Consider the following 19,625-nt stretch of genomic DNA (forward strand, 5'->3'; position numbering starts at 1 on the left):
GTCGGCGACGTTGTGGGGGGCAGATTAGGGGTTAATAAATATAACATAGGGGTCGGCGATGTTAGGGGCAGCAGATTAGGGGTACATAGGGATAACGTAGGTGGCGGCGATTTGCGGTCGGAAGATTAGGGGTTAATTATTTTAAGTAGCTTGCGGCGACGTTGTGGGGGGCAAGTTAGGGGTTAATAAATATAATATAGGGGTCGGCGGGGTTAGGGGCAGCAGATTAGGGGTACATAAGTATAACGTAGGTGGCGGTCGGCAGATTAGGGGTTAAAAATTTTAATCGAGTGGCGGCGATGTGGGGGGACCTCGGTTTAGGGGTACATAGGTAGTTTATGGGTGTTAGTGTACTTTAGGGTACAGTAGTTAAGAGCTTTATAAACCGGCGTTAGCCAGAAAGCTCTTAACTCCTGCTTTTTTCAGGCGGCTGGAATCTTGTCGTTAGAGCTCTAACGCTCACTGCAGAAACGACTCTAAATACCAGCGTTAGAAAGATCCCATTGAAAAGATAGGCTACGCAAATGGCGTAGGGGGATCTGCGGTATGGAAAAGTCGCGGCTGTAAAGTGAGCGTTAGACCCTTTAATCACTGACTCCAAATACCAGCGGGCGGCCAAAACCAGCGTTAGGAGCCTCTAACGCTGGTTTTGACGGCTACCGCCGAACTCTAAATCTAGGCCTCTGTTTTCTCTCCAGCATTCTACCCAATTCACATTTTTTGAGTCTAGACTAGGGATGGGCAAATGTAAAAATTTCCGAATTTGAATGCTAGAACGAATGTTACTACCGAAATTCGAATTATAAATCCAAATGTTGATAAGAACGAATATTCTTAAAAATTCTATAATTGAATGCTATTTACAGTTTTCTAATGTCACTTTCGAATTCGAATGTTTATAATTATATTGAATGTCCACATTCGAAATTTCGAATTTTACATTCTATTTAACAAATACTATTCAGAAGTTCAATAGTTCATGTGGTAGGGAGGCAATCTAGTAAATTGATACATAATAGATACAAATATATCATTTAGAATGTTTCTATATAAAATATTGCATAATTCGAATATTACATTTACAGAAAGCATTAGAAATACTATTACAAACATATAAATTCGAATTTTTCAAATTCAAATATTGCATAATTTGAATATTACATTTAAAGAAAGCATTAGAAATACTATTACAAATATAAATTCGAATTTTTCGAAACAAATATTTTCGAATGTAATCGTAAAATTTGAAACCAAATATTCGAAAATCGAATGTTAGAATGTTATGTAAACATTGGAAATTCGATTCGAACGAACGAATGTGTTTATTTTTTGATACAGTTTGTGAATTAGTTTGTTGTGTGTCAAATACTTTGCTGAAATCTAGATATGCTACATAAACTCTTCCACCCTTGTCTAATAATTTTGTTACCTAATCAAAGTCAATTAGATTAGTCTGGCATGATCTCTGTGAAGTAAAACCATGTTGAGGGTCCCCTAAATTGTTTATCTTTATGTAAGTTTTATGTATTTTTTTATTTTAAGAAACTTTCCATTATTTCCCTACTACTGAAGTTAAACTAACTGGCCTGTAGTTATCAGATTTCTTCCCTACTGGTTAAGTTCACAGATAAATAAACAAAAGAGAAGTGGTGCTTACCGAACTTTTGGGCTTGTGCTTTCCGGTAGCGTAAATCTTCAGCGGGCACTGGTTCCTTCTTTCTCAAAGACCTGTGAACTTACTGGATACACAAAGTATTTCCGGGCTACACAGGGCAGGAGGTCAATCAGGCACCAAAGTTGAAAAGGACGTGAAAAAAGAATCCTTAGAGGCTTCATGTAAAAAGTAACAATATTTATTGGGACAACATTAAAAACAAATATTCAGAGCAAAACGCTCCCTTTAGCATGAGGTCAGGGTCACAACAAAGCAAACCGCAGACATGTTTCGCGTGTAAAGACACGCTTGATCACTGCTGTATGTGTGCTGTGTCTTTGGCCTCTATTTAAAGGGACCTTACATAATTATGAACAATAAGGTTAACCCTTTCCTGTCTATGCTACTTACTGCAAGGTACACAGAACTCATTTTTGTTAGAGTGGGAATAACAGAGACCTATAATTAAAGTGCTGCTTATGATTTAGAAAAAATATATTATTGCAATAGTATTAGGCTTAAATCCTTCTATACACTTAATTTAAACAACAATGTTGTGATAGACTTTTAGGTTTTCAGAATTAAGTAATTATATCTTTATTTTGAAATATGTGTTTTAAATTTATTTTAAAGAACGATTGATACTAGAAACCAAAAGGGGTAATATGCAATAATTACATGTATCAGAATGGGGGAGATGTTTAAATAAATAAATTAACATCACTTTCCTTGTTAATACCCTTAGGATGTCTAGTATTTAATAGGAAGATCCATTTTGCTTCCTTATAGCTCAATTTGTACTCCCTGTCCCCCCCTCGTCTGTGTTTAGGGACGTGGTCAATAGCCTGAATAGACATTAATGTAGCATCGCTTTGGTGCATGCTTTTAAAATGCCTTGAGACTGGGGTATTTACATCTGGATCCTCAATGTCTCTTATGTGTTCTAGTGCTCTATCCTTCAGTAAACGTTTGGTTCTACCAACGAACTGAATCTGGCACCCCCTACAGGTCAAGAGGTAAATAACATGGGTTGATTTGCAATTTAATTTGTATCTAATATTATATTCAAAACCAGTGACGGTAGATATGAATTTTTTTTCCTTCCCTTACATGGTTGCAAGTTTTGCACCTTTGTGCTTTACATTTGTAAAACCCAAGTTTTGTTGGAAGCCAAGTTGGGTTGTGTATGTTTGGAAGTTCAGAAGGAGCAATCATGTTTCCTATTGTTTTACCTTTTCTTGCTACAAATCTGCATCCTCCACTGGCCACTTTCTCTAAGCCTGAATCTACTGCCAAAATTAGCAGACTTTCTTTTATGATATTGCAGATTTTGTTAAATTGAAGGCTGTAGGGAGTGCTGAACACTATTTGGTTGTTATACTTATCATTATTCCTTTGATTTCTTCCTTTATACTTTAAAAGATTTTCCCTGGGTATTTGATCTACGACTTGTTTTGTGTTTTGTAATATACTTTCTGGGTACTCCCTATCAAGTAATCTCTGTTCCAAAATTTTACATTGGTTTTCATAATTTGTTTTATCAGAACAGATACGCTTAGTTCTTATATATTGCCCTTTAGGTATGGCTTTTTTTACATGGTAGGGATGGCATGACCTAAAGTTAAGTATGGTATTTCCACCTGTGGGTTTTCTGTAAACTGATGTGTCTACCTTGTTAGTATTGAAATCTACCACCAATTCTAGATCCAGAAATTTAATGGTATTTTTATCAAATTCTGCTGTAAATTTCAGATTCATAGGATTTAAATTAATATGCCTAAGAAAACGTTCAATTGAAGTTTCATCTCCATTCCACACCACCAGCAGGTCATCGATATAGCCGCCATAATAAACAAAATGCTGTTTGAAAGGGTTGTCATCTCCATAGACATGGCAGGCCTCCCACCAACCCATAAAAAGGTTGGCATAGGAGGGGGCAAATTTAGCCCCCATGGCCGTACCACGCCTCTGGAGATAGCAGCTCCCGTCAAAAAGGAAAAAATTGTGTTCTAGTAAGAATTCTATAGCTGTTAACAAAAAATAAATAACATCCTTGCTATAGTTGGAAAATTTATTTAAAAAATAAGTAATGGCCGCCAGACCTAGGTGGTGTGGAATGGAGGTGTACAAAGAGGTGACATCAATTGTCAGGAAATAAAAAGACTCTTGCCACTTTAATTCGCTTACACTGTTAAGTACTTGTGTGGAGTCCTTAATATAACTCATGAGATTAAGTACCAGTGGTTGAAGAAATGAGTCAACCAATTCTGATAGTGGTTCAAGGAGGGAGCCCACCCCAGATATAATGGGTCTACCTGGGGGACATTCACTATCTTTATGCAATTTTGGGACAAAATAGAAAATTGGGGTAAGGGGGGCTTGAGGGAGCAAAGTATCAAAATATCTTTCCTTAAATGCTCCTGCCTGTTTACCTAGTTCTAGGATGTCTTTTAGTTTAGTTTTAAATTTCATAGTTGGATTGAATGTGAGTTTGGTATACACCTCCTCATCATTTAATTGGCGTAGTGCCTCTGTCACATAATATTTATGGTCCATAATAACTACGTTACCGCCCTTATCAGATTCTTTAATAACAATGTTATTATTAGATTTTAATGTATCTAGGGCTCTTCTCTGTTCTACTGTTAGGTTATGTGACAGGTGTTGTTTGTATCCTTTTTTTGTACCTAAGTTATCAGATAGGTTTTTTAGCTTTTGTTCTACTGTGCGTTGAAATATATCAATGCTTTTACTTCTGCTGTTAATTGGGTAAAAGATACTTTTTTGCATACTAGGCCTAAAACTAAGGACTGTGTTTTGTGTTTCTATATCAGAATTCTCTTCAAGCATGGAAGTAAGGTCCAATACCAGGCACTGTTCACTAAAAGATAAATGATCTTTGTTAGGATTATGTTTGTGCACCACTGTTATACTTTCCTGTTCAGCACCATCCACCTGCCCTGCAAAATGTTGTTTGAGAGTTAATTTTCTTACAAATTTATTTACGTCGTGGATGGTGCTGAACAGGTCAAAATGTGCAGTTGGCGTGTATCCGAGTCCTAGACTAAGAATTTGATAAAAATACCATTAAATTTCTGGATCTAGAATTGGTGGTAGATTTCAATACTAACAAGGTAGACACATCAGTTTACAGAAAACCCACAGGTGCAAATACCATACTTAACTTTAGGTATTGCCATCCCTACCATGTAAAAAAAGCCATACCTAAAGGGCAATATATAAGAACTAAGCGTATCTGTTCTGATAAAACAAATTATGAAAACCAATGTAAAATTTTGGAACAGAGATTACTTGATAGGGGGTACCCAGAAAGTATATTACAAAACACAAAACAAGTCGTAGATCAAATACCCAGGGAAAATCTTTTAAAGTATAAAGGAAGAAATCAAAGGAATAATGATAAGTATAACAACCAAATAGTGTTCAGCACTCCCTACAGCCTTGAATTTAACAAAATCTGCAATATCATAAAAGAAAGTCTGCCAATTTTGGCAGTAGATTTAGGCTTAGAGAAAGTGGCCAGTGGAGGATGCAGATTTGTAGCAAGAAAAGGTAAAACAATAGGAAACATGATTGCTCCTTCTGAACTTCCAAACATACACAACCCAACTTGGCTTCCAACAAAACTTGGGTTTTACAAATGTAAAGCACAAAGGTGCAAAACTTGCAACCATGTAAGGGAAGGACAAAAATTCATATCTACCGTCACTGGTTTTGAATATAATATTAGATACAAATTAAATTGCAAATCAACCCATGTTATTTACCTCTTGACCTGTAGGGGGTGCCAGATTCAGTACGTTGGTAGAACCAAACGTTTACTGAAGGATAGAGCACTAGAACACATAAGAGACATTGAGGATCCAGATGTAAATACCCCAGTCTCTAGGCATTTTAAAAGCATGCACCAAAGCGATGCTACATTAATGTCTATTCAGGCTATTGACCACGTCCCTAAACACAGACGAGGGGGGGACAGGGAGTACAAATTGAGCTATAAGGAAGCAAAATGGATCTTCCTATTAAATACTAGACATCCTAAGGGTATTAACAAGGAAAGTGATGTTAATTTATTTATTTAAACATCTCCCCCATTCTGATACATGTAATTATTGCATATTACCCCTTTTGGTTTCTAGTATCAATCGTTCTTTAAAATAAATTTAAAACACATATTTCAAAATAAAGATATAATTACTTAATTCTGAAAACCTAAAAGTCTATCACAACATTGTTGTTTAAATTAAGTGTTTATAAGGATTTAAGCCTAATACTATTGCAATAATATATTTTTTCTAAATCATAAGCAGCACTTTAATTATAGGTCTCTGTTATTCCCACTCTAACAAAAATGAGTTCTGTGTACTTTGCAGTAAGTAGCATAGACAGGAAAGGGTTAACCTTATTGTTTTTAATTATGTAAGGTCCCTTTAAATAGAGGCCAAAGACACAGCACACATACAGCAGTGATCAAGCGTGTCTTTACACGCGAAACATGTCTGCGGTTTGCTTTGTTGTGACCCTGACCTCATGCTAAAGGGAGCGTTTTGCTCTGAATATTTGTTTTTAATGTTGTCCCAATAAATATTGTTACTTTTTACATGAAGCCTCTAAGGATTCTTTTTTCACGTCCTTTTCAACTTTGGTGCCTGATTGACCTCCTGCCCTGTGTAGCCCGGAAATACTTTGTGTATCCAGTAAGTTCACAGATACCCACATTTGATGGAACATTTTCTGTATATATTGATTTACTTGTGTGTGTGTGTGTTTTATGTTTTTTTTAAATGTCACTTTCTTTTAATCAGGATTTTGTCCACTTTGTCAGCCATGGGAATCTTTTCCATGCTTTCCCATTAGTCCCTATACCTCACCCCCTGGTATTAGTCACTTTCTGCTCACTGCTGTGCTTATAAACAGCTCTGTTTCTTAAGTGGTCTCTATTGCTCAATCTGTCTGAGAGTGAAACGTGCATAATGTTTGAAAGGCCAGAAAATATATACTTAGGAGAAACAATAAACACATTAAACAGCAGAGATAAGTATAAAAGTCATATACAGCTAATATTAGGTCTAATAAAATAAAAGTCCCTCTTTTATGGTGTTGTAATGTGTTATCATTTTCATCTCAAATGTTTTTCGTTAATGAGAGCCGTTAAAATTCCCTTTAAATGCTTTAATTTTGAGGTTTTGGATGGAGTAATCAGTTTGGGTGACATTATGTCCAACTGGGGTATAGTATTTGTCTCATCAAAACAAACTATGGGCATGGAGGTAAATGGAAAAAAGATAAGCTTTATTTTGCAACTTCAGTTTCCAAAATGGGGTTAAAACATAGCGGACAGACCAGGCAGTCTTACGCGTTTCAGCTATACAACGCCTTAGTCATAGACTGATGTCTGTCCGCTTGAAAAGTCCAACCTTTTAAACACAACACTGCAATCTAATAGGTTGCCTGCAACTTATATATTTAAAGTCACATACACATGTATTTTGAATCGAGAACAAAATAACAAATATTTCCATACATTTGTTGCAATATGTTATTCCACTCAAACATGATTTATGTCAACATTAACAGATAGCAAAAACGAAGGTGAATTTCCCAAAGGCTCCTCAATAAACATGACTACGGTCCCAGAGACCGAAACCGGTCCAACACCTTTTTCACCATTTTTTAACTCAGAAGGATAACCTGCCTTTGTTTTATGGACATTCAATAAAGTTTATTCCTTTATACATTTTCATTTCATCTCAGCATTTCTATCAGCATTGAGGAGCATTTGGGAAATTCCCCTTCATTTTTGCTGTTTAACTGTGGAGTACAGGGACTCCATTCTTTCACCTTTATTTCCCTACTTCCTCGCAAGGACTGACATGGGATACCTTTGACCTAAGAAGCTGGAAGGAGGAGCATCTGAGCTGTGCAGCCTGAGTGATAGAGCTGTAGAGTGAGTAACTGCTGGGAGAACGCTGCGGTACCTGTTTGTTTGCGAACGAAAGGAGGCTCCCATGTGTGGGGGAACCCAGGAGGAGGAGTCCCGGACGGCGGTCACGACCAGATTCAGATGCCTACAGCAGGAAGCGCAGACAATCTATATCTATAGTTACACGGCAGTTACAGTAAAGTACAGAGTTGATTAGCATAGAGCAGGAGTCTTAGCCTGCTTAATCTCTATGTGTACATTTGGGCTTGATCAAGTTTTAGTAAGCGTATGACTGGCTTTATTATAGCCCCTTCATGTGTTAACTTTACATAAACCACTGCCTACAGGTGTAGCTGGAAGTGGACATTTGTGTGTGATTATATATAAGCAACATAATACGCATTGCTATTTACCCAGCATGGGACAAGGGAGTATCCCTTTCTATATATCCCGTGTATTCAACGGATAATAAGATACACACAGATAACAACATATGCAAACCGCATATCACCAATTAGCTCTATCACCAGCTGTTTGTTGCATGTGTAACGGCTCAGGATTTAGCTCCACATTAACCCCATACAGTGGTTCAAGAAATTTTTATTACAGATATCCTCACCATTTCATCATTTTAGTAACATTAACAGATGAATTATTTATTTTTAGTTGTAAGTGTCAAAATAATCAATATATGTGTAATTCAGAAAAATTAAAAACAGAGGGAAAATGTACAGAAACCATTATATTTATATAATACACAGCAAACCCTAAATAGTATAACTTATATTCAGTACCATATTTCTAGTATATAACAGCATGGAACAAAGCAAACCAAAATTTAGATATAAATGAAAGAGAGAGAAATTATTATCAGATAGTATACTTAAACAGCTGACACACCTGCACCTCATTAAGTATTACCAGACGTTGATAATGTCTGTATCAGTATTGAAACCTAGAGGTACCCTGGTTTTAAAGATAAATATCCAATATGCTTCCCTCTTAGCTATTATAGAAAGCATATCACCTTCTCTATGTGGTTTTATCACCTTTTCTATAATACACCATTTAAATCTTTGGGTTTGACCCTGATGATCATTTGTAAAATGGGAAACTAAGGCAAAGCAATATACTGAATTGTCAATGGCATTAAGGTGTTTACGTATCCGTTCACATGTTTCCCTTGTTGTGCGACCTACATATTGTAGTTTACATGTTTGACACCATGCAAGATACTTTACATTTTGAGTTCTACAATTAGTGAAGGAGTCAAGTGAGAACACTCTCTGTGTGGTATGAGCTTAGAATGTCTTACAAATCAGGGTATGCTTGCATGTTTTACATGTTTTGCCACTGCATTTATAGTGACCCTTGCAGGTGAGCCATGAAGAGCCATCTAAGTGTTTAGTATTTGACCAGGTCATACTGGGGGCCAACATATTGCCCAAAGTTTTTTTTGTTTTTCGGTAACCATTCTGAAGGTTCCCTCACTTTTTTTTCTAATCCTGCATATGTGTGTGCATCGATATGAAACTTTGAGTAATACTACCTGTTAATTTAATTAAAAAAAGGGCTAGAAATTTTAGATTAGATCAACTCATTCTAATACAATATATGTGTTTAACTAAGCTTCATGTTCAGCATATATTTGTGTAAGGAAGAATTTAAAGCTTATGGTCTATTGTGAAATTTCTGAGATCTTTTTACTATTGATGGACTCTTATGATCAATAGCCCTGATGTGTTTATGTTCGTTGAGACTGGCTTTGTGTTTGATTACTTAGCTTGTTATAATGACTTTATTGTCTCTATTTCTGGTTATATGTTTAATAAAAAGATATAATTAAAAAACAAAACATGGTTGACATTGCACCATAAACAGAATGAGTCATTTATTTCATGTAAGTGGCAAGAGTCCATGAGCTAGTGACGTATGGGATGAAAGGCGCTTCTAAGCATATTGAAGCCCAGTTCCTCTCTAAGTACAGTGTTTGTCTGAGGGATGTGAAGGGAGTATTGCCTGATGATGATGTTTTCACCTATGGGAAATCTATTCTAGGACTCTTTGTAAATTAGGTCACAGGGATTCATCTGCTGCCTCCCTTTACAGATCGACATTATACTCCTCTACCATTACCTCTGCTGATATGTTTCAGTACTGGTTTGGCTGTCTGCTATTTGTGGATGGGTGTCTTACAAAGTAAGTATATACTTTTATTATATAAGACACTCTCAGCTATGGATTGGGCACTTTTTAAGTAAAGTTGATATATATTGTTTGTATACATGCCTTGAATCAGTAATTCAGTGCTCTATTTTAGCAACTTTATTTATAGAGTCTGTGAAACATACAGGGTTTTTTTTGGAGCTAGTAATTTATTTATAAGTTAGGATGCTAAGTATTATGCTAGTCTCATGGAATGTTGATAATCACATTTTATGCAGCTATAATAGAAATATTCATTAGACTTTATTTTGGTACATTTTGTTTTTTTGTATATACAATCAAAATTCTTACCTGCTTTTTAGAGTGATAGATCTATTAGAAATCCTCTTCAGCTTTACATGTTGCACATCTGATGATGCTATTTATGTCATAGGGTGACGTGTCATTATTGTGTGCATTATTTTGGCACCAAAAATGTAAATTTTCCTGCCAAAATTGCTGTTATAAGCTCCGCCCCCAGCTCATTCAGTGTTCTCAGGAAACACTTACGCCTAGATTACGAGTTCTGCGTTTAAGTGGTCCTTACGCTGCTTTTTTTTTTTTATTTTAAAAAAAAGCTTTTTTTAATCCATAAAGTCATACATCATATGCAAAAAAAAGATAACACAACAAAGCGTAAGTCAATCAGCCTAACGCTGCTTTTTAACGCCCGCTGGTATTACGAGTATGGCAGGTACAGGTGTACCGCTCACTTTTCTTCCGCGACTCGAGGCTACCGCAAATCCCCTTACATCAATTGCGTATCCTATCTTTTTAATGGGATTTGCCTAACGCCGGTATTACGAGTCTTGAAAGAAGTGAGCGGTACACCCTCTACCTCCAAGACTCCTACCGCATTTAAAAGTCAGTAGTTAGGAGTTTTATGGGCTAACGCCGGAACATAAAGCTCTTAACTACAGTGCTACAAAGTACACTTACACCCATTAACTACCTATTAAAAGAGGACCCCCACATCGCAAACACTATAATAAAATTTTTTAACCCCTAATCTGCCAACCGGACATCACAGCCACCTACATTATAGCTATGAACCCCTAATCTGCTGTCCCTAACATCGCCGACACCTATATTATATTTATTAACCCCTAATCTGCCGTCCCCAACGTTGCCGCCATCTACCTACACTTATTAACCCCTAATCTGCCGACCGGACATCACCGCCACTATAATAAATATATTAACCCCTAAACCGCTGCAATCCCACCTCACAAACACTATAATAAATTGTATTAAACCCTAATCTGCCCACCCCAACGTCGCCACAACCTACCTACAATTATTAACCCCTAATCTGCCACCCAACGTCGCCGCTACTATAATAAAGTTATTAACCCCTAAACCTAAGTCTAACCCTAACCCTAACACCCCCCTAAATTAAATATAATTTAAAGAAAACAAAATAAATTTACTATAATTAAATAAATTATTCCTATTTAAAAATAAATACTTACCTATAAAATAAACCCTAATATAGCTACAATATAACTAATAATTACATTGTAGCTATTTTAGGATTTATATTTATTTTACAGGCAACTTTGTATTTATTTCCTTTAAATTAGTGTAGTGTTAGGTGTATTCTTAATTTAGGTTAAGATTTATTTTTCCGGTAATTTTGTAATTATTTTAACTACGTAGCTATTAAATAGTTATTAACTATTTAATAGCCATTGTACCTAGTTAAAATAAATACAAAGTTGCCTGTAAAATAAATATAACTCCTAAAATAGCTACAATGTAACTATTAGTTATATTGTAGCTATCTTATGGTTTATTTTATAGGTAGGTATTTTTAAATAGGAATAATTTATTTAATTATAGTAAATTTATTTCATTTTCTTTAAATTATATTTAATTTAGGGGGGTGTCAGTGTTAGACTTAGGTTTAGGGGTTATTAATAACTTTTTTATAGTAGCGGCGATGTTGGGGGTGGCAGATTAGGGGTTAATACAATTTATTATAGTGTTTGCGAGGCGGGATTGTGGCGGTTTAGGGGTTAATACATTTATTATAGTGGCGGCGATGTCCGGTCGGCAGATTAGGGGTTAATCAGTGTAGGTAGATGGCGGCGACGTTGGAGGGAGCAGATTAGGGGTTAATAAATATAGGTGTCGGCGATGTTGGGGGCAGCAGATTAGGGGTTCATAGTGATAATGTAGGTGGTGGCGGTGTCCAGAGCGACAGATTAGGGGTTAATAGTATAATGCAGGTTTCAGCGATGGCAGGGGCGGCAGATTAGGGGTTAATAAGTGTAAGATTAGGGGTGTTTAGACTCTGGGTTCATGTTAGGGTGTTAGGTGTAGACTTAGGAAGTGTTTCCCCATAGGAAACAGTGGGGCTGACTTAGGAGCTGAACGCTGCTTTTTTGCAGGTGTTAGGTTTTTTTTCAGCTCAAACTGCCCTATTGTTTCCTATGGGGGAATCGTGCACAAGCACGTTTTTCCAGCTTATTGAGGGTTGAAGTGGAGCTAAATTTGGCTCAACGATCACTTTTCTGAGGCTAACGCAGCCATTCAGAAAACTCATAATACCAGCGTTGGTTTAAGGGAGTACTGGAAAAAAAAAGGAGCGTTAGCCCTGCAAGTTTTTACCGACAAAACTCGTAATCTAGGCGTATGAGAGCTTTCATGCAGCATTTTATGAATCAGGTTTTTGTTTTAAATAATTTTGTTCGCTCTGTTTCCCATTCTCTCAAGACTGTTATATCTTATATAGGAGCATGGATATAAATTTGCAGAATTAATTTGTTTTTATTTTTTTCTAATTTAGTTTTTTTTGCAATTATGTCTCAATCAGAACCTGCCTCTGATGTTACCATAGGACAGGGGTGTCCAAACTTTGCTCTCCAGAGGTTTTGGAACTACATTTCCCATGATGCTCAGCTAGATAAAATGCTGGTGTCCAGAGCGGCAGATTAGGGGTTAATAAATGTAGGTAGGTGGCGGCGATGTTAGTGACTGCAGATTAGGGCTTAATAATATTTAACTAATGTTTGCAAGGCGGGAGTGCGGCGGTTTAGGGGTTAATATGTTTATTATAGTGGCGGCGACAGTTTATGCTCACGGCTCACCTACAAACAACGCTGGTATTACGGGTTTTTAGAAACCCGGCATTAACTGCAGAAAAGTGAGCGGAGAGCAAAATTTAGCTCCACATCTAATTGTAATACCACCGCTGCTTACGGTAGCGGTGAGCTGGCTAAAAGTGCTTGTGCACGATTTCCCCAGAGGAATCAATGGGGCAGATCCAGCTGAAAAAAAACCTAACACCTGCAAAAAAGCAGCGTTCAGCTCCTAACGCAGCCCCATTGATTCCTATGGGAAAATACTTTTTATGTCTACACCTAACACCCTAACATGAACCCTGAGTCTAAACACCCCTAATCTTACACTTATTAACCCCTAATCTGCCGCCCCTGAAATCGTCGCCACCTGCATAATATTATTAACCCCTAATCTGCCGCTCTGGACACCGCCACCACCTATATTATACTTATGAACCCCTAATCTGTCGCCCCCAGCATCGCCGACACCTACATTATATTTATTAACCCCTAATCTGCCTTCCCCAATGTCGCCGCAACCTACCTATACTAAATTACAAATAGCCCTTAAAAGGGCCTTTTGCGGGGCATTGCCCCAAAGTAATCAGCTCTATTACCTGTAAAAAAAAATACAATACCCCCCAACATTAAAACCCACCACCCACAAACCCAACCCTACTCTAAAACCCACCCAATCCTCCCTTAATAAAACCTAACACTAACCCCTTGAAGATAACCCTACCTTGAGACGTCTTCACCCAACCGGGCAGAAGTGGTCCTCTAGATGGCCAGAAGTCTTCATCCTATCCAGGCAGAAGAGGTCCTCCAGACAGGTAGAAGTCTTCATCCAGGCGGCATCTTCTATCTTCATCCATCCGCAGCGGAGCGGGTCCATCTTCAAGACATCCGACGAGGAGCATCGTCTTCAAACAACATCTGACGACTAAATGACGGTACCTTTAAGTGACGTCATCCAAGATGGCGTCCCTTCAATTCCGATTGGCTGATATAATTCTATCAGCCAATCAGAATTAAGGTAGAAAAAATCCTATTGGCTGTTGCAATCAGCCAATAGGATTGAGCTTGCATTCTATTGGCTAATTGGAACAGCCAATAGAATGCGAGCTCAATACTATTGGCTGATTGGATCAGCCAATAGAATTTTTTCTACCTTAATTCCGATTGGCTGATTGATTTCTATCAGCCAATCGGAATTGAAGGGACGCCATCTTGGATGACATTACTTAAAGGTACCATCATTTAGTCGTCAGATGTCGTTTGAAGAAGATGCTCTGTGTCGGATGTCTTGATGGACCTGCTCTGCTCCGGATGGATGAAGATAGAAGATGCCGCCTGGATGAAGACTTCTGCCCGTCTGGAGGACCTCTTCTGCCCAGATTTGATGAAGAGTTCTGGCCGTCTGGAGGACCACTTCTGCCCGGTTGGGTGAAGATGTCTCAAGGTAGGGTGATCTTCAAGGGGTTAGTGTTAGGTTTTATTAAGGGGGGATTGGGTGGGTTTTAGAGTAGGGTTGGGTGTGTGGGTGGTGGATTTAATGTTGGGGGGGGTATTGTACTTTTTTTTTACAGGTAAAAGAGCTGATTACTTTGGGGCAATGCCCCGCAAAAGGCCCTTTTAAGGGCTATTTGTAATTTAGTGTAGGGTAGGGCTTTTTTATTTTGGGGGGCTTTTTTATTTTATTAGGGGGATTAGATTAGGTGTAATTAGTTTTAAATTTTTTTAATTATTTTATTATTTTCTGTAATTTAGAGGGTTTTTCCCCGTAATTGAGATAATTGTATTTATTTGTATTTAATTGTAGTTAGTTTAGGGAATTAATTAAATTATAGTGTAGTGTTAGGTGTAATTGTAACTTAGGTTTTATTTTACAGGTAAATTTGTCTTTATTTTAGCTAGGTAGTTATTAAATAGTTAATAACTATTTAATAACTATTGTACCTAGTTAAAATAAATGCAAAGTTGCCTGTAAAATAGAAATAAACCCTAAGATGGCTACAATGTAATTAGTAGTTATATTGTAGCTATATTAGGGTTTATTTTATAGGTAAGTATTTTGTTTTAAATTGGAATAATTTAGTTAATTGTAGTAATTTAATTTAGATTTATTTAAATTATATTTAAGTTAGGGGGGTGTTAGGGTTAGACTTAGGTTTAGGGGTTAATAAAATTAATATAGTGGCGGCGACGTTGTGGGTGGCAGGTTAGGGGTTAATAAATGTAGGTAGGTGTCGGCAATGTTAGGGACGGCAGATTAGGGGTTAATAAAATTTAACTAGTGTTTGCGAGGCGGGAGTGTGGCGGTTTAGGGGTTAATATATTTATTACAGTGGCGACGATGTCCGGTCGGCAGATTAGGGGTTAAAATTTTTATTTAAGTGTTTGCAATGGGGGGGGCCTCGGTTTAGGGTTTAATAGGTAGTTTATGGGTGTTAGTGTACTTTATAGCACTTTAGTTAAGAGTGTTATGTTCCGGCGTTAGCCCATAAAACTCTTAACTACTGACTTTTAAATGCGGTAGGAGTCTTGACGGGAGAGGCTGTACCGCCCACTTTTTCCAAGACTCGTAATACCGGCGTTAGGAAAATCCCATTGAAAAGATAGGATACGCAATTGACGTAAGTGGATTTGCGGTATGTTAGAGTCACGGAAAAAAAGTGAGCGGTACACCTGTACCTGCAAGACTCGTAATACCAGCGGGCGTTAAAAAGCAGCGTTGGGACCTCTCAACGCTGCTTTTTAAGGCTAACGCAAGACTCGTAATCTAGTTGATACTTACCTGTGAAATAAAACCTAAGCTAGCTACAATATAACTAATAGTTATATTGTAGCTAGCTTAGGTTTTATTTTTATTTCACAGGTAAGTTAGTATTTATTTTAACTAGGTAGACTAGTTAGTTAATAGTTATTAACTATTTACTAACTACCTAGTTAAAATAAATACAAACTTACCTGTGAAATAAAACCTAAGCTGCCTTACACTAAAACCTAACATTACAAAAAATAAAAAACACTAAAATTACAAAAAATAAAAAACTTACCATTACAAAAAATAAAAAAACAAAATTATCCAAAAAAATAAAAATTATTCCTATTCTAATAACCTTTAATAAAAAAAAAACCACCCCAAAATAAAAAACCCTAATCTATAATAAACTACCAAGGGCCCTTTTGTAAAGCATTGCCCTAAAGAAATCAGCTCTTTTTCTACAAAAGAAAAACAAACACCCCCTGACAGTATATAAACCCTCACCCCCAAACCCACAAAATAAAAATTAAGTAAAACCTAATCTACCCATATCCCTGAAAAGGGCATTTGTATTGGGATTGCCCTTAAAAGGGCATCCAGCTCTTTTGCTGCCCATTAAAAAAAAAAATGGCTATTCTAAAAAAAAACAACCCACCCCAAAACGAAAAAAACATTACACAAAATAACAAACGAATTGTCCAAAATAATAACAATTATTCCTATTCTAATACCCATTGAAAAAAACACCCAAAAGTAAAAGAAACATAATCTATAATAAACTACCAATAGCCCTTAAAAGGGCCTTTTGTAGGGCATTGCCATAAAGAAATCCGCTCTTTTTCTAAACAAAAATACAAAGACCCACTAACATTATAAACTCCCAAACCCACAAAATAAAAAAACTACCTAAAAAAACCTAATCTACCCATTGCCCTGAAAAGGGCATTTGCATGGGCATTGCCATTTGCCCTTAAAAGGGCATTTAGCTCTTTTTCTTGCCCTTAAAAGAGCATTTAGCTCTTTTAAGAAATGCCCAACCCCTAATCTAAAAAAAAACACCTAAAAAACCTACAGTTTTAGTTGTGCTTGTAATTCATAAACAAATTGAGAATATTTAGGCTTTTACTGCATCAAGACTCTGCTCTGATTAAATATGTTGTCAAATATACTATTTAACTGCAATTAATCAGGGAAAGCTACAGTTTGGATTTTACAATCAGTTTACAATATTATGTTTAATAAAAGTCCTATCCGGGTTTATAAAATTATTGTAAAGTGCTCTAATTTAGTTTATCACTGATCATTGCATGCTTGAATCCCTAATGCATAAGGGATTGTCCACGTTCATTCCATTTCTCTGGTAAATGCAAACATGTTAGAGTGAATTATTGTGTAATTATATCAAAGTAAAAATATTGCACATTTATTAGTGCCATAAGCTATAGCTCGTTATTAAATTAAGTTTTTATTAAACCTCTCAATCTTTATATTAAGACATTGAGTCCAGTAATAGAACTGGTAATATTTGGGAGGACTCTTATAGTGATGGCAGCAGGAAGTGTTAAAATAAACCTGCTCTGCATATAGCACAAGGAGCTGGGTGCTCGGTTCCTCTGCCCCTATTGCTTTACATTTTGTCACCATCAGCAATGCATTTAAATATAGGGGACTTATCCTACTAGGCTGGGTTCATCATGATTCTCCGAAAGTCAGCTTGCCTAACGGGAGCGCATAAACCCCGCCCCCACTGCCGTGGCCCCGCCCCCACTGTCGTGGCCCCATCTCCCGCGGCCCCGCCCCCTCCCTACAAAAAAAGTTCCAACAAATTTTTTTTTTTTTTTTAAATGTAATTTATGTAAAATAATAAAAATAAAAAATCCTTAGTGCTGCATGATGGCAATGGTGGCGGGCCCTCGGTCAGTCTGCCCTGCCTAAGAGAATCTCTCAAAGAATGACTCAACACACCGCTGAAAGAGTGACAGAGTGTCACAGTCACCGATTTACTCGCTCCACCACAAGCTGCAGCACAGATTAGACTGACACTCAGTCACAGAGAGCACTCAACAGTCACCTAACTCACTTGTCAGAAGTAGTTGCTATCCTCCTAGACTAGAGACAACACACGCACTAGCCGCAGCACGTAGAGTTGTCAGTGACCAATAATATCACTTTAAATAAAAAGCCTGCATACATCACCGTGAAACACAGCATTTAGATATCCATGCCCAGCCTCTGCACGATGAGCCTGCAAACCCTACGTCCACCACTGGTCCAGTCCAGACTCTACTCCACTCGCTCAACTGCAGTGACAATTTGAATTGACCCCACTCAGCCCTGCATCCTGACCTGATCAACACACAGTGAAGTGAGAGTGACCCGGCACGCCCCCAACCCCAATCAACAAGCATGAAGGAAGGGTGATGTGAGGGATGGCAGGGGGTAGGAGACGGTCTGGAGAGACTATCAGACAGTGGCGGCTCTCTAATTAGGCGGCTACTTCAGAGAGACGTCACTGTCTGAGAAACAACATTAACTAGTGAACTAGTGAGCCAGATCTGCAACATACTAATAGAAGCAAGGATAGAAAAAACTTACTTGCCACTTCATAAATTTCACTCGCAAATTGCGAGTTGGCGAGTGGAATTTTTTAGCCTTGATATATATATATATATATATATACAGTATATATATATATATATATATATATATATATATATATATATATATATATATATATATATATATATATATATATATATATATATATATAGTATTTAAAATGTATTAATAATAATAATTATTATAGTATTAAAAAAAGTGATTATAAATGTATGATTAAAATGAGAGAATAAATAAATTCAGTACATTTAAAACACCTTACAACTAATTCCACTGTTTACACAGGTATCACGTGATATTTTATCGTACTTCACTACTGAGGAAGACCTAGATATCTGGGAGCATAAATTTGACACACAGCAAAACACTTTTTTTCTTTTGAATTAATTTTATCGTTGCAGATACAGTGCAGATTTAATAAGTTGATACATTAACAGCTTGAATTTATTAAAAAAATATGTGACCCATAGCCATAGCTTGTTGTGATATAAAAATATTTGAGCCTATACTTACAGTGAACCCAACTCATTAAGGAATAACATATTGAACTTGAAGTGGAATTAGGCTATGTAGCCTAATATAAACTGCATCCTTATAGTGTTAGGAGGAAACGTATGGGTTTAATAAATGAATACTCGTGTTCTGTACTGTTGATAATGCTATTAGGGTATCTAGTCATTGTGTAAAGCAAGTATGAAGCAATGACAGTTTTAACCACTTACTGTATTTGACAGACCAGATATCCAACGGGCATAGCGCTCAGACAGCTCTTGAAACCAATGGCCGGAAAACAACCTCATAGCAATGTACTGTCTGGTAGTGACATAGCAGAACTGCCACATGTTTAAAATTGGAGCGGGAGCCTAGAACACTTGCTCTTATTGGGCATTGCTAGTGCCACTCAAAGTACTCCAGCCAATCATATATCTGGTTGTGTCTGTCCCAGTGTCATCTGTGTGTACTGTCCGAACTGTCCTAAATATTATTACAAGTGAGCAGCGTGTGACAGCTATAGTGATAAAGGAATAGAGGAACTCTATGATTAACCAGCGCTCGACAACGAGTTTATTATTCCAGAACTTAGAAATTTTAATAACTGACTTTGCCATTGCGAGTCTGGGGAACCCGGGTCATGGCCGGCTGAGCCCTAGGTGGCAGTGCGCCCTAGGCAGCTGCCTAGATGCCTAGTGGGAGCGCCGGCCCTGCCGGCGTCTTCTATCTTCATTCTGGCGGCGCAGAGCAGGTCCATCCTGAAGACATCCGGCTTGGAGCATCCTCTTCATATGGTCGCCACCGTATACTAAATCTTCAATGCAAGGGAGCCTTTTCAAAATGGCGTCTCCTTGCATGCCTTTTGGCTGATTCAATTTT

This window comes from Bombina bombina, chromosome 1 (assembly GCF_027579735.1).
Source record: "Bombina bombina isolate aBomBom1 chromosome 1, aBomBom1.pri, whole genome shotgun sequence".
Classification (NCBI taxonomy): domain Eukaryota; kingdom Metazoa; phylum Chordata; class Amphibia; order Anura; family Bombinatoridae; genus Bombina; species Bombina bombina.